Consider the following 16,145-nt stretch of genomic DNA (forward strand, 5'->3'; position numbering starts at 1 on the left):
AACTCCCTCACATTCTGATGAGCTTTCTCAAGCAGAAAAGAAACTGCCAGAGGTATAATGGATGAAATAGAATTGCCACCTGACCTCTACTTTACTGGAATGGGCTACACCTACAACCTTTTTGTGTCGGGGTCCAGAGGCAAAGAATATGTATCAGTTAGGAGTTTGCTGCAAGTACCAGTAACCCCTCAGCCAGTTTAAAAAAAAATAAATGGGAATTTACCTTATGGCTTTTTAGTGGTCAAAGGGATGGGTTCCTCAGGCCAACAAGAACCCAGATGGACTGCTGGATGGATTGGAAACAGAGCAGGTTTTGCCAGTAAGATTCTCCCCCACAAACTTGTTTTTCTGTGCTTCCAGGTAACACAATGGGAAATATGTCTACCAGGTACACATAGACTAGAAATTCCTAATCATTCCAATGCCAAAATCTCAGAGAAGAGCTCTGACTCAACTTGAGTCAGGTGTCCCCCTCCCCCAGAACAATACAGGTCATGTAGTTCACCAGGAACCTGCCTCTGAATCAAGGAATGGAAAGAGGCTGTAAGTGACCCAACTTCAGTCAGGTGCCCCCATTCCCAAGGACAATTATGGCCACTTTACAGTTCATGGAAGTTCATCAGGAATCCACCTCTGTGGATCAAGGCCATGAAAAAGGGAGTTGTTTTGAGTTGAGATATCTTTAATTTTTTTTTTTCAACGTTTATTTATTTTTGGGACAGAGAGAGACGGAGCATGAACGGGGGAGGGGCAGAGAGAGAGAGGGAGACACAGAATCGGAAACAGGCTCCAGGCTCTGAGCCATCAGCCCAGAGCCCGACGCGGGGCTCGAACTCACGGACCGCGAGATCGTGACCTGGCTGAAGTCGGACGCTTAACCGACTGCGCCACCCAGGCGCCCCTGGGTTGAGATATCTTAATAGAAGTGCCTCGCAGAACCATTGATTCCACTTAAAGGCAAAACACCTGGAAGATATTTGATAGTCACACAGAAAATGAGTATTGAGTTCCTGATTTCTGCAGAGTAGGGAGGCCTCTTTTTATGTAGCAATCAAAACAGGAAGTTATTCTTTTCCCAACAAAAAGTGGGCAGAAACTGGGGTGGTCTCTATAAGTCCTCTCTTGTGGGTATTCTGATGGCCTCTTGTGGTAGTTGACATTAATGCTAGCCACCAAACATTTCTGGTTTGTTTCCCAGGCACATGATGGGGTTGTACTTCCTTACAGCTTGGAGTCAGGAGTGTCCATGCCACTTGCTTTGGTCAATAATGTGTAAGCGGATATATTCCTGGGTCCAAACTTTGAGAGCTGGTAGGCAATTTTGTATACTCTCTTTCCCTCAGAAACAACAATAGACAGTGCTTGAGATGGTGATAGCTCCATCAGTCTGGGTCCTGAAGGGAGAAAACATTAAATAATGCCCCCCAGTGCACTCACAGTGCACATGTAGTATGAGCAAGAAAGATACCTGCTGTTATAAAACGATTGGGGCTTGTTCATCACCACAGCAAAACCTAACCTTTCCTGACAGATGCACCTTATAACATCCAGTGTATCCCACTCCCCATTGCACAACATTGAGGCTATTCGGCTGGGATAGGCCTCATTTTCCACATGTGAGTATGGACTCTGGCTGTACTAAGTCAATTGGAGTAATCCCATCTACTTTGTATTGATTGCTTCAAGAATAGACCTATTACCCAGGACTACAGCTATCAGTATCTAATATTTGCCCCTTCACAATAACTGAATAAAGTCATCATTGCTTCCCTGGATGTCAGTGAGGAACCATGTGTGGCTGGTAACTATTTTGTGACCATAAAGAGAGCCAGCCTAAAGATGAAGCCAACACATGGAACGGGGAAAAGCAGAAAGAACAAAAAAGAAACAGTTGGGAGTGCTGATCAAGTCTTGCCTGAACCAATAAAGTCATGTAAGTCAATAAATTCCCTGTATTGTTGACTGTAATTTGAGTTGGGTTTTCTATTATCTGAAACCAAAAGCATTCCAACTATGGCTATTCTACCATATCCACTGCATAGCTCTGAAGAGTAGCCAGTGCTATAGAATCTCAAGGGGCAAAATGTCTGAATTTTGAACAATCACAGGAAGAGAAGCTGAAAATTCTGTGATTTATATGCCAGCTCCTTTTCTAGAATAAGGTATCACAACACAGGCAGAGCACAGAAAAGGAACAGTAACCAGCTGAGAACCAAGGATTCGAAGAAGAACCCTACAGTATCAGGATAGTGACAGAGCCCCTAGCTTGATCAGAAGTACGTAGTTCATTTCATAGAGAAGGTTCTATCACTCTCCATGAAACTTTCTGTTGCATTTATGAAGTCTGGAGTGAAAGAATCCAGGAGGAGGTTTAATGCAGTATGGAAGTAAGATTAAATTTGAAACTCCTGGGTTTGAATCCTGTCTCCCCCACTTACTTGCTGTGTGAACTTGAGTAACTTAGCCCCCTAATGTAGTTAAGAGAATTGAATGAGATACTCCACGTGTTACTATTAACATGGTGTATGATGCATTATAAAGATTCAAAGGTTAAAAAGGATGTCCCATCAGCTTTTTTTTTTTAATGTTTATTTACTTTTGAGAAAGAGAGAGAGACAGAGCTCGAGCAGGGGAGGGGCAGAGAGAGAGACACACACAGAATCTGAAGCAGATGCCAGGCTCTGAGCTGACAACATAGAGCCTGACGTGGGGCTCAAATTCACAGACCACGAGATCATGACCTGAGCCAAAGTTGGACGCTCAACCAACTGAACCACCCAGGCTCCCCTGTCCCATCAGTTTTTTAAAGAAAGTTTCTGAATCCAGTTGTGCCAACTTATTGCCTGTCAGCTCTAAAGCACACTTCTTTGCCTTGCCCCGTGATACTGAAGCTGAATTCTGTAAACATTCCCCTTTTGCCAGGCTTTGTCAGTAGAGAGGACTGGAAAAATGCAAAAAAAAAAAATGGAAGCATTACGGGGCTTCCTGATTCAGAGGCTTCCTGTTTCCAGTCTGCTCTTCCTGCTCCTACAGTGCATGGTTGCCAGGGGTCTATGGGAGACCCGGTGATGCTCACCCTCCAGTGAGCTTTTCTGCCACCTGGATGGCCAGCTTCTGACCTATTGCCTGTGGACTTCCAGCAAAGTTCTCCACTGTGCAATGGGCTGAATTCCTGCTCTCTCCAACAAGGCCCAAATCTCACCCTGGGGCTGGGGAAGAGGTGCTTGCAAGTTTGTTCTATCCTTGGCCACTCTGTCTCAGCCCTAGAGATAATAGCTGCTGTCTATAGCTACTGTGCCTGTATTCTTTGGAGCTCTCTTTTGACCTTTTTAGTCACCAACAACCTTTCACTGGTTAATAATTCTTCATATTAAATGTTTCTTGTTCAAATTACTGGTGTGGTTTCTGTCTCCTGAGTGGGTCCTATCTTATACAGAGTGGCCCTGACTGCCATTAGATGAGTTTCTGGGATTAAAAAGGGACTGGTTTGTGGGGGCAGGTGAAGGGAGTACAATTGTGTGTGTAACAGTATTTATCAAGTCATGACTTCATCCTCAAGAGAACACTATAAGAAAAATACAATGGTGAGGCCTGATGTCAGAGACGGTCTTCAGCTGGCCCTTGCAACTAGGGTTTGGCTGATCCAACCCAGCTCAGGTCCTGAGCCAAACATGATGGGCGGGATCCTGAGCCCTATCACAGGGTGGAGCCTAGAGTTACATCTTGATTATGAATACACAGTTTCTGTTGGACCAGAGATGAGCTTGAATGTCCATAAAACCATCCCAGCTCAAGGCATTGTCTGTCCCCACCTACCACTCTCCTTCCCCCAAAAATAGGTATTGTGCGCCTACTGTGTACCTACTTAGGTTTTGATAATGCAGCCCCAAATAAAAGCGGAGACCTTCATGTAGCTTACAGTCTAGTAAATAAGGCGTACATTGGTCAAATAATTAAAAACATAAATCTTACAAGGTGCACGGTAGCATGAGATCCACGAATAGGTGGCTTTGTCTCAAAGATGTTTGGGGAAATAGTTGCTGTGAGATCTAAAGGGAAAAATAGGGGTTAAATGTATTAGTCTGCTCAGGCTGCCATAACAAAATATTATAGACCAAGTAGCTTAAATAACAGAAATTTATCTTCTCATAGTTCTTGACGTTGAAGGTCCAAGATCAAAGTCCCAGCCAATTTGGTTTTTGGTGAGAATTATCTTCCTGGCTTGGAGATGGCTGCTTTCTTGCTATGTCCTCATATGAACTTTTCTTATTATTTGTGCACAGGGAGAGAAGGGGAGTAAGCTCTCTCGTGTCTCTTCTTACAAGGACACTAATCCTACTGGATCAGGGCCCTACACTTATGACCTCATTTAACCTTAATTACTGCCTTACTCCAAATATAACCACACTGGGGAGTCAGGGCTTCAACATAAGAATTTGGGGGGGAATACATGCATTTAATCCATAATACTCGGCAAATAGCGGAAAGAAGAGTACTTCCTATAGAGGGAACAGCACATGCATAGGCCCTTTGGTGGTCAAGGATACATGGTGGTTTAAACAAAGAGGAAGAAGAAAATTGTACAATGAGGCAGATAATTGGAGAAGATAAAGCTAGAGAGGTGGACAGTGGCCAGATCATGCATAGCCTTGAAAGTCATGGTAATAATTTGAGTCATATCCTAAGAGCAAGAAGGCTTTACTGAAGTGATCTGAATAGGGGCAACATGCTGGGTGGAGACTAGAAGGCAGGGTTTAGAATGGACACAGAGAGAACAATAATGAAGTTGTCCAGCGTATTGAGGCTCAGCCAAGACTATACAAGTGGTCATTGGCTAGCCTGGAGGAGACGCTGGCCAGAAAGATTGCCCAGGGCCAAGGAAGACAACCAGTTTCTAGCCCAGGTGAACTATGACTTGCAACTTCTCTGCAGTCTTGGCTTCTCTCCTGCTATATATACTCCACCTGGTAGACCCCATGCCTTATATCACCTCAGTCAGGACAGACCATCTCTCTGAATAGCTCTGTTTCCCTAGCCCAGTCTAGCCCAGCTTGCCTTCCTCCTTTTCCCATACTGGACCACAGAACGAAGATTCATCATGCCGCCCCCTGACCAAGTAGATTGACCAGCAACTGCCCATCCCTTCTCCAGACTCTTCAGTGTGACATTCAAGCCCTGAGCAAACAAAACTCTTCACACTTTAATGCAGGATCTTGAAGAGCTTTAATTTAAGAGAAGATGTGAACTGGAAGTGATCCATTCCTTGCACAGATGTATCCTGGTTTCAAGTCATCTGAGTGGACTAGATAATGTCAAGCTCAATACAGAGTGAAAGGATCCTAAACTGTTAGCACTCCTACGGGCTAGAAAAAAAATCTCTTTGGGAGAAGTTTACATCATCCTAACCTTAAAATAGTTTCTACTAACAATTTTTTTCATGCACTACAATGCTAATGCACAAATACAGCCAGACATATAAGAAGACAAGACACCATAAGAGAAAACAAGTAAAGCAACAAAGAAACAGACTCATGATGACCCCATATACAGGAAACTGTCAGGCAGAGACTAAAAAACAGCCAAAGGCACTATATTCATGGAGATAAAAGCCAAGCTTAGACAAGGAAAAATCATGAGATATCACTTCACAACCATTAGGATGGTTATTATCCAAAAGAGAAAAGAAAAAGAAAAAACCAGATGTTGTAGTTGATGCAGAGAAATTGGAACACTTTTGTGCTATTCATGGGAACGTACAAGAGTGCAGCTGCCCTGGAAAACAGTATGATGGTTCCTCAAAAAAGTTAAACATAGAATTACCATATTATCCAGAAATTCTACTTCTAGGTAACATATCAGAAAGAACGGAAGGCAGGAACTCAAACAGACATTTCTATACCCTTGTTCAGAGCAACAGCATTCACAATAGCCCAAAGGTGGAAGCAACCGAAATCTCCATCAATGAAGATGAATGAAAAAACAAAATGTGGTCTCTATACACAATAGAATATTATTCAGCCTTTAAAAAGGAGAAAATTCTGACATATGCCACAACCTAGATGAACCTTGAGGACATGATGCTGAGCAAAACAAGCCAGTCACAAAAGGACAAATACTGCATGATTCTACTTATATCAGGTGTCTATAATAGTTAAATTCACAGAGACATAAAGCAGAATGGTGACTGCCACAGATTGGGAGGAGGAAAGGATGGAAAGTTGTTGTTTAATAACATTTAAAAATGTTTCAGTGTTGCAAGGTGAAAAGAATTCTGGAAATTGGTTGCACAAAAATGTGAATGTAATTAAGACTATTGTAAACTGTACACTTAAAAATAGTTATCATGGGTTATGTTGTGTTTCTTTTACCACAATGTTAAAAAATCTAACGAAGAGGGTAAAATCAGGTCATAAAAAATACTTGGCTGAAACAAAAGAAGGAAGAAAAAGAGGAAAACGGGAACAAAAACCAGGTAGAACAAAAAGACGACATCAAGATTATAGATGTAAATGGTTTGGAACCGTGTCTGTAATTATGTCAAATATAAGTGGACTAAGTATTCTAACAAATAGAAAAATATTGTCAGGGCAAATTTTTAGAAATTTTTTAAATTTTTTTTTTTTTTTTTTCGAGAGAGACAGAATGCAAGTGGGTTCGGGCAGACAGAGAGGGAGGCACAGAATCTGAAGCAGGCTCCAGGTTCCGAGCTGTCAGCACAGAGCCTGACGCGGGGTTCGAACTCACGAGCTGTGAGATCATGACCTGAACCGAAATTGGACGCTCAACAGACTGAGCCACCCAGGTGCCCCAATAGGGCAAATTTAAACAAAATATAAGATTCAACTATATGATGTTTATGACATACTTTAGTATGAGGACATATAGGTTAAAAGATAATGAAAATATTCTCGCTAAAATTTTAAATAAGAATACCTATTTTAAACAAATTCCCTTAGAAAATAGAGGGAACACTTACCAACTTATTTTATAAGGTCAGCATAATCATACTACCAAAACCTGGCAAGAACATGACAAGAGAAAATATCACTATCTCTCATGACATCAATACAAAAATCCAAAACAAAATGTTAGCAAATCAAATACAGCAGCAAATTAAAAGGATAATAAGTCATAACAAAGTAGAGGTTATCTCAGGAATGCAAACTGGTTTAATATTTAAAAATCAACCAACCACATTAACAGAATAAAAAGGAAAAATAATTTGGCTATCTGAATAGATGCTAAAAAAAAGCATTTGACAAATTCAACACTTATTCACAGTAAAAACTCTTAGCAACCTAAAGATGGATGATAGTTTCCTCATTCTGATACAGGAGATACAGGGGGGATCAACTAGAGCTAACACCATTCTTAATGGTAAAATAGTGAGCATTTTCCTCTCTAAGCTCAGGAACTGACAAGAATATCAGTTATCACCACTTCTAATCAACATTTTATGGGCTGTCCTAGCCAGGGCAATAAGACAAGAAAAAGAAAAAAAAAATCAAAAAGCTAAGAAAGAAAGAAATAAAGCCGTCTTCAAAAATGACATAATGGTAGGGGCCCCTGAGTGGCTCAGTTGGTTGAACATCTGACTTCAGTTTGGGTCATGATCTCCCCGTTCATGGGTTCGAGCCCCGTGTCCAGCTCAGCTCAACCTGGAACCTGGTTCGGATTCTGTGTCTCCCTTTCTCTCTATCCCTCCCCAGCTTGCTCTCTGTCTTTCAAAAATGAATAAACATTTAAAAAAATTTTTAATAATAAATTAAAAAATGACATGATTGTGCAGGTAGAAAATCCTAAGGAATCTCAAATAAATTATTGTCTTAGTCTGGCTGCTGTAACAAAGTATTATAAAGTGGGTAGCTTATAAACAATAGGACTTATTTCCCCTGTTTTGGAGTCTGGAAGTCTGAGGTCAGGGTGGCACCATGGTCAGGTTCATGGTCAGGTTCTGATGAAGGTCCTTCTCCAGGTGCATAATCAATATGCCAAAGTCAACTTCTGTCTTCCAGCAAATGTCAGAAAATAGTGTTAAATAGTCAAAACAGTTTTGAAATAGCAAAAAAATACCAAGTACCTACAAATGGATCTAACAAAAGACATGTATGACCTCTATGGAGGAAACCATGAACATTTTAATAAATATTAGAGAATAAATGAATAATGGAGAGAGATACCATGTTAATAGATTAGAAGGCTCAATATTGCAAAGCTGTCATTCTCTTCAATTGGTCTATAGATTCAAAGCAATCCCAGTTGATTTTCATATGGCACTTGACATGGTCATTCTAATTTATATTAACTTACATTAAACTTTATAGTTTATATGAAACTGCAGAAGGCCAAAAATGGCTAAGGTACACTTGAAGAAGTACAAGGTAGAGGGGATTTAGTCTATCAGCTAACAAAACTTATCATAAAGCTCTAATAATTAAGACAGTATGGTATTGTTATAAGAGTTGACAAAAACCAATGGACAGGAGACCCCCCCCAACCATATTAATGTTAGAGATAGCATTGCAGAACAGTGTGGGGAAATGATCTTTTGAATAGTGTTAAGTCGATTGAATGTCCACATGGGAAAAATGACATTGGAACCCCATTGCACACCATCCTCAAAAGCCAATTTCTACACATTATGGACTAAAATATGAAAGGTAAGCCAGTAAAGCTTTAGAAGATAACATACAATATCTTTATGACATCAAAGGAGGAAAAATTTTCTTAAGACAGTAAAAGCACTAACCACAAGTGAAAGACCGATAAATTGGACTTCTTTATAGTTAAGACCTTTCGTGCATCAAGAAACATCATTAGCCACAGAAGAGAAAGATTTGCAATGCACATAGGTGGCAAAGGATTTATAACCAGAATATATAAAAACTACTATAAATGATGAAAATATAGAGCAATGGAAAAATGGGGAAGAGCAGGGTCTGCACACAAAAAAATCCACGTGGCCAATAAACATATGAAAGGTGCGCAGCCTCATTAGTAATCAGGGAAATGAACCAGAGAGAAGAGGTACTACAGACCCACCAGATGGCTAAAGTACAAAGTCTGATAGTACCAGTTGCTGGGAAGAACCATTGGTAAATGTACAAGGGGAACTCTCATATATTGCTGGAGGGCGTGTACTTGTATAATCATTTTGGGAAACAGTTTGGCATTATTTTTTTAAGTTAAGCATAGGAATACCTATAACCCAGCAATTCTGCTCCAGAGTATATACCTAGGAGAAATACATGCCCAGGTGGAACAGGTGGACATGTAGAAGAATGTTCACAGCAGCATTCTTTGCAATAGCCCCAGGCTGGAAACAACCCGTATGTCAATCAGTAGAAGGGACAGATAAATTGTGGTATATTCACTTGATGGAATGCTTTATACTGCACAAAACATGAATGAACTACAGCTGCACACAGCAACATGGAACTCTTATACAAAACGTGGAGTAGGGGCGCCTGGGTGGCGCAGTCGGTTAAGCGTCCGACTTCAGCCAGGTCACGATCTCGCGGTCCGGGAGTTCGAGCCCCGCGTCGGGCTCTGGGCTGATGGCTCAGAGCCTGGAGCCTGTTTCCGATTCTGTGTCTCCCTCTCTCTCTGCCCCTCCCCCGTTCATGTTCTGTCTCTCTCTGTCCCAAAAATAAATAAACGTTGGAAAAAAAAAATTAAAAAAAAAAAAAAAAAAAAAACGTGGAGTAAAAGAAGCCAGACACAAAAGAACAAGGACTGCTTTTGTATAAAGCCCATAACCAGACAAAACTCAACATGCCCCTGCCCCCACAATCTTCCACCCCTCCCTGTACCTACGAATACATGAAGAAGGGTAATAAAAGATGGATCTGCGGGGTGCCTGGCTGGCTCAGGAGTGTGCGACTCTTGATCTCGGGGTCATGAGTTCGAGCCCCACATTGGGCGTAGAGATTACTTAAAAAAAAAAAAAAGATGGATTTGCAAACAAGTTGGGGAATCACTCTTTTGTCCCAGCCACAACTGCCCCTCTGCTGGATTGTCTCCAATCGGAAGGGATGAGAAGAGAAAATGGTCCTGGGGGTGAGCTGAAGGAAATTGTTGACACAGCTGTGTGATGTGGGGATGGAGAACAAGAGTCAGGCACCACTCATGTTGGAGTTCCTTATGACAACCTCAGTGACATTTTAATAAAGTCACTCAAAGTTAGGGGGCCATACTGACACACTGCTACTGTGTTAACCTTCACTGGAGACCACGAGGTGGGACAAACGGCACGGGCAGTTTCTGAAATGCAAGGTACACCAGCCAAATAAGGCCAAGCAGTTTTCACAAGATTCCCAACAGCGAACATAATTTTGTTTTGTGCATGTTCTTCCAGATGTCTTCAGGATATCTAAACATTTTTTTTATTATTATAACTACAGGATTATATTACAGACTGTTGAACTTTTAAAAATACTTAACAACAGGTGCTAGACATCTGTCCGTTTGAATACATGTAGACCTACTTCTTACTTGGGGGTGATGGATATACCCATTATCTTGATTGTGGTGGTGGTTTCATGGGTAGTGAAACATGTTGAAACTCAAATCCTTAAGTGTGTGTGACTGTACATCAGTCATACCTCAGTAAAACCGGAGAACTGTTGTACCTTCTCGCTCTTCGGCCGCTTTCCCTGCCTGATGCTGTAAGCCCCATCCATTTTGCTGTGTGTACATCTATGCCATCTCTTCACAATGCCGTGCAGAATCTCCTGGCAGGTATCCGTGGTTTACTAGCTCCTTCCTTCGGCACTTCCCTTGCCTCCCGTTCACCTATGCCATGAACATTGCTCTTCTAAATATCCTCCTCCTGGTGTTCTCATGTATCTGAGCAAATTTTCAAAATACATTTCAAGGTGTTAAATTGCTAACCTCTGTGCCCTATGCGTACTTAATGTTACCGAGAACTATGTGCTTATTTTCCAGAAGGGCTAAGCAAGTTTCCCTTCCTGCCAGCTGGCCATGGAGAGTTCCCAGTCCTCGCTTGGGTTTCTGACTCTTCATGCTGCATGGATGTTGGTTCCTCATCCCTCCCCTCTCCCTCGTGTAGTATTGACTTCATGGTTACTGACAAATCTTTAGGTTCTTTTGGTTTATATACCACTTCAAGAGCCTCTTTTTTATTATTATTTTTGAGAGAGAGGGAGAGAGTGGGTAAGAGGGGCAGAGGGGGAGAGGGAGCAGAGGAGAGAGAGAGGGAGAAAAGAGGAGGGGGGGAGAGAGGGATAGAGGAGGGGGAGAGAGGAAGAGAGAGAGAGAGAGAGGGAGAGAATCTTAAGCAGGTTCTATGCAGCGCGAAGCCCCACATGGGGCTCGGTCACATGACCCTGGAATCATGACCTGAGCTGAAGTCAAGAGTCGGGCACTCAACTGACTGAGCCACCCAGGTGCCTTTTCATCGTTGCTGACAAGTAATTCATCAGACCATGGCACACGGCTGTGGCCATTCCCTAATCCTTAGGAGATGGAATTTCTTTCCATCTTTACTTGGTTTATAATCATGTTTTGGGGGAGGGGTGCATGTTAGAAACGGGAGCTGTATAGCCTGTCTTTCTGGGCATTCCCTGGCCGCCTTGAAAGGTCCCATCTACATGAAGGAACTGGGCCTTGGTGCTGGGGCCAGTGTTTTAAGCTGCAAGGAATGTGGTGACTCAGCTGGTCGCTCAGGGACACCTCTGTGAACAAGGCCGAGGGAAGGAAGTCATTACACAGGCAGCTGGGCTGTAAAAAACAAAAATACTCTACACACCAAACTCTACAAAGCAGTGTGGCTGTGTGTCCCATGACTCAACGGGACTGTTTCTGCCACGTGGCGCCCAGCTCAGGATATGTGGCACACAGCCTTCACCTACTGCCGGCCGCTTCTCTGAGCTGCTTAGAAAGCTGAGTGGGTGGGGACCCCGAGAAAACCTGTGACTGTCTTCTTTCTCCTCCCTCTCCACTCTTGCCATTGCTTCCCCAATCATCTCCTTCCTCCTTCCTCTCTAATCCTCTTGCTGTTACACAGAACAAAAACAGGAATTTAGTATTTCACGCCTGCTGGAGACGCGGCGGGGGACACAGTGAGGTCAAAACACCCGCACCCTAGGAAGGCCCTCTGGAGTCAGGCAGATGACTGCCTGACAATTCATATCACCTAGACAGGGGCTGGAGTACCGGAGAGAGGGGCCAGAAGGAGGTGGGCCAGCAGCAGAGGATGGAGACTTTGAGTCATGCGCAAGATCATCAAAGATGTGGATGCTCACCTCTCCTGGAGACCTACTATGTGCCAGACGCCACTCTTGGGATATATCAGTGAAGACAGGTCTTGTCCTCACAGGGGCTTACATTCTCGTGGAGGGGGAGACAAATGCCAAATATCATAAATAAGTAAAACATATAGCATGTGAGACGGTGGTTCATGTTCCTGGGAAAGATTAGAACCAGGAAAGGTTGGATGGGAGTGGTCAGGGTAGAAAGGTGACATCTGAATCTGACTAATCTTGGCGTGGGTGAGGGAGTGAGCCATGAAGGTGTCTGGGGAAAGCACTGTAGGGACCTCCAGGGCAAAGGGGGAAATGAATCTGGTGTGCTCATGGATCGGGATCCACGAGGAGATGAATATGGCCGCTGCAGAATGGGTGAAGGGGGCAGAGTGGGACAGGAGGGCGGCAGTGGGCGGTGGGGAGGGCTCTCCAAGCAGGGTAGAGTTTGGTTTTAACGGCATCCCGCAGTCAGATGGCTTTGACCTCTGGGAGTATGGCGCAAATGGAGTACAAAATGAAACTACAAATCTTGCCAAAGATGTAGAATTTATGAAGCCGATGAGAATGGTGTTGGCAAACTGTGGGAATCACACAAAGCATTAGCAGATGAGGGCCTGTTTGGGTCAGGTCAGAAAAGGACAGTGACGGGGAGGAGTTTCCAAAGAATGATTTAAGTAAGAGGGAAGTCTTTGGGAAAACCAAAGGAGCCCCAAAGTATTTTTGGATGGTTGTACTTTTTAGAAAATACAATGCTCCACGAAGGAGGTCATACCATGCAATCTACACCCTGCTCCCAAATCATTCATTCTGTAGTCATACTAAAAATTAGGATATGGTGGCATATATAAACCGAAATGTTTACTTAGAAGATAATAAGATTTTGTTTAGTATACCTTTAAGTTTCTGTTAATAACTGGTTTCTTGGGTGGCTCAGTCGGTTGAGCATTGGACTTCGGCTCAGGTCATGGTCTTGTGGTTCTTGGGTTTGAGCCCCTCAGTGGGCTCTACGCTGGCAGTGTGGATCCTGCTTGGGATTCTCTCTGCCCCTACCCCGCACACACGTGCTCTCTCTCTCTCTCTCTCTCTCTCTCAAAATAGTAGACTTTGAAAAAAAATACCTTGTTTCCTTTTCTTCCTATATAACAATGGTTCCCACTTAGCCACATTGTAGTAAAGATTAAAAAAGAGCACTCACTCACTAACACATGAACTAATCCTTATTGTAGGTCTTCTTCCACGTGTCAGGCACCGAGAGAGACTCTGGGGGTAAAGTGATGAGCAAATGTGTCCTCATGAAGACATAGCATTCATCAAATGGTATATACAAAGTGTCACATAAAAGGATGAAAAAGCACTTTAAAAAGGAAAGAAAAGGCACATAATGCTATGAGAGCCTATGTAAAGGGCTTACCCTAGCCGGAAGGTGCATCAGTTAGTTACTGCTCTGTAATAAATCACTACCGACCTAGGGATTCTCAACAACAGAGATTTATTATCTCAGTTTCTGTGAGTCAGGAGTCTGGGCATGGCTTAGCTGGGTCTTCTACTCGGGGACTCCCAAGGCTGTGCTCGGGGACTACATTCTCACTTGGGGGCTCAAGCTCCCTCAGATTGCTGGCAGGATTCATTTCCTGGTGGCTGCAGGACTGAGAACGCTGACTTCTTGCTGGCCGTCAGCAGGACCTAGGGACCACCCATAGCTCCTTGCCACTCAGGCTTCCTCAACATGGCTGCTCCCTTCCTCAAGTCAGCAAGGAGAGTGTCAGAACTAGTCTGCTAGCAAGACTCTATGTTACATAGTCATGGGAGTGACACCCCATCACCTTTGCCATATTCTAAAAGCAAGTCACAGGTCCTACCCCCACTCAAGAGGAAAGGATTACACGAAGGCATGAACACCAGGAGGTGGGGAGACAGGGAGTCACCTTAGAGTCTGTCTGCCATCGAGGGTTTCCCAGAGTAAGTGACAATGGATCTGGGATCTAAAAACTGACTTGGCATGAACTGTATAGATAGGGGGCAGGGGGAGAACAATGTGGGCAGACAGTGCAATAACATTCACAAAGGCTCTAGTACAATGACCAGCAATATTATCTCTCTCCTGCTCAACAACCATCCATGGCTCCTCAGTGCCCATGGCTTTGCCCAACACTGAAGGCCAGACAGGTCATCTCCTGGGCACTTACTTTCTCTCTCCATCATCCGTGCCTTTACTCACTACTTCCACCCACTTAGACTGCCCTTGCCCTACTCTATACACTCCATCTATATATAATTCAGGGCCCAGAAGAAATTGATCTTCCCTAAACAATATTTTTGAATACCTATTTAAGAGGAGGGCACCACGCAAGACCCTTCTTTAATTGCAAAGCCTAGTGACTTTCATCCATGGTCCTGGATGTCAGCAGGTCAGGGCAGAAGGTATACCCAAATAAAAAGAGGAGGAACGGAAGTCCCTTGCCCAAGGTCAAGCCAATGGGGCAGCTGGTAAGTCCTGCAGAGATTTTGGACACACAGAAAGCGCTGTTTCCTACGGTGGTTAATGGTCTTCCAGTAATCCTCCCCGGGCTAGAAATCGCAAACGGATCCTAAGGTTCAGCCAAACTGACGTTTTTCCGGGAAGGACAGCTGGAATCGGGAACTGCCCAGCCTCAGCCCACACTGCCAGGCAACCTGGCCAGGCTGGGTCAGTCCTCCGCTGGCAACAGAGGCTTCGTTGGCAGGAAGAGGAGATAGCTACGGAAGTGTCCTGCGCTCCAGCCCAGGAATCCCTGACCACATCCAGGGCCTGTCCTTGAAAAGCTGAGAGAAGAGGCCCCAGTAGCCCCACGGCCGTTGCCACATCAGCAGGAAAAGGCAGCATGGGAGGCAAAAGCGACTTAGGCCAGTAGCCCAGAGCCTGGCTGCCTCCAGCCGGAGGTGGAGGGCGGAGCCGGAGGCAGGGGGCGGAGCTGGAAGCAGGGGCGGGGTCGGCGGATGGGTGGGGCCGGCAGAGGGGCGCGGTGACCCGCCCTGCTTTCCCAGTCCCGCCTGTCAGTCCCGGAAGGAGCTGGTCTTAGACTGCCGGTCCTGGAACTGAGCACCTGCCCGCTGCTGCCATTGGGGGGTCGAGTCTCCGCAACCGCCTGGGGAGTGGCGGGGGGCAGACCTAGGGGCGGAGGAAGGCCTGGAACCCCCTGCATCCCAGTGCCCACCCCCATCTTCCCTAGTGCCATCTCAACACCCATTAAAGCTTTTTCCTTTGCTCTGGGGGCAGAGGACCCTCCCTCCACCCCCCCAATCTGATACTTTTCCCGCCCCCCCCCCCCCCCCGCTCTCCTCACCTTCATCTTCAAGACTGAACTACCCCCAGGTAGCTCTGCAGGGCCTTTGCACTAACCAGTCCCTACACCCAAAACATCATTCGCACCCTTCTTCATCTAACTAATTTCAACTTATTTTTCAAGCTTTTCAAAGCCCTCCTTGACCTGTCCCATCTTGCTATGAGTTTCAGGGCTTGGTCCACCTGAGCCTGGTCATCTTAAATCGCAACTGCCACTGCCGGACTACCTGTCTATTCTTTCTCTTCTACCCCACCCCCCATCCCCCACCCCCCAAGACTGTGGGGTCGCTGCAGCATCTCTAGTGCCTGGCCTAGGTATGGTGCTCAGTGAGATCATAAACATCCTGCCTGGGAGTCCTCTGCGATCCCCTAGACCTCCGCCTGGTGACAAACTCCTGTAGTCACTTCACCTGTTAGAGCAGTAGGTCTCAAACTAGAGTGTGAATCAGAAACACTGAAGGGGGGGAGGGGTGTCTTATTAAAATACAGGTGACTGGGTCCCACCCCCAGAGATTTTGATTCCTAAGTGTGGAGCAGAGGCTGAGAGTTTGCATTTC

General features: G+C 44.6%; 1 protein-coding gene across 6 annotated transcripts in view; it reads right to left on the bottom strand.

Moving 5' to 3' along the window:
* The window catches only part of ZHX3 (zinc fingers and homeoboxes 3), a 125,017-nt gene that overhangs the window by 105,728 nt on the left and 3,144 nt on the right, over window positions 1-16,145 (bottom strand). For 2 of the 6 annotated variants that reach the window (XM_086702203.1, XM_086702210.1), the window contains exons 1-2: window positions 13,462-13,597; window positions 10,605-10,848 (exon numbers count right to left, since the gene is read on the bottom strand). The exons of 2 other annotated variants lie outside the window; for them this stretch is intronic. The gene's annotated coding sequence lies outside the window, so the exon portion shown is untranslated. Of the gene's footprint in view, window positions 1-10,604; window positions 10,849-13,461; window positions 13,598-15,589; window positions 15,833-16,145 lie in introns of those variants that run through there. 2 more of the 6 variants (XM_086702204.1, XM_086702207.1) reach the window with 2 other exon arrangements.

Source organism: Puma concolor, chromosome A3 (genome assembly GCF_028749965.1).
Source record: "Puma concolor isolate L17-30 chromosome A3, mPumCon1.1.hap2, whole genome shotgun sequence".
Lineage (NCBI taxonomy): Eukaryota > Metazoa > Chordata > Mammalia > Carnivora > Felidae > Puma > Puma concolor.